The following is a 719-nucleotide window of genomic DNA, read 5'->3' as shown; positions in this document are numbered from 1 at the left end:
AAAGGAGGGAAAGGAGGGAAAGGAGGGAAAGGAGGGAAGGAGGGAAGGAGGGAAGGAGGGAAGGAGGGAAGGAGGGAAGGAGGGAAGGAGGGACAGAATGGGCTACTGCTTCACCTTTCCTCTTTGACGTGGGTAATCACGTTGCTCCCCCAGTCACTGTGCGCATGAGCGGCGTATCACTCCGCGCAATTTCGCCAATATGCGAAGCGCGCGATACGGTCGTAATTTTACACGTCCTGCAATTCAAGAACTAACATGATAGTAAACCCCATCAATGCTATGTACGTGTCTTTCTTCGCAATTCAAACTTAAAATTTGCTTTCACCTTTGGCAAATTTTTAAATTCCCATGGCGAAGTTATAAAGATCAGAAAAGTGCACTGCGCCAATGCCAAATCAGTGAAAAACTTTTACACATATCTGTTAAGTTAAAAACACAATTGGGCATATGCACAAAATGTAACTTAAAATTGAGTGTAAAAATGGTACATAAATCTTTACACGCAGGGGGGGAAAAAAAAAAAAATTGCTCAAGATACGTACTTATACATACACATGAACTCCCCAATTTTGCAATTTCCCTCGAATGAGAAATTCGAAAAGGAATTCAAACCAGTGCTTCTTACTTTAAAAACATTTTTAAAAACCACTTCATTTGATATTTTCCGCTTCGCGATTTTTTAAATAAACACAAAATTGTACAATACTTGCAATTTTTTT

Source organism: Plasmodium cynomolgi, chromosome 13 (assembly GCF_000321355.1).
Source record: "Plasmodium cynomolgi strain B DNA, chromosome 13, whole genome shotgun sequence".
NCBI classification, from domain to species: Eukaryota; Apicomplexa; class Aconoidasida; order Haemosporida; family Plasmodiidae; genus Plasmodium; species Plasmodium cynomolgi.
Note: the sequence above shows the minus strand (reverse complement) of the source record.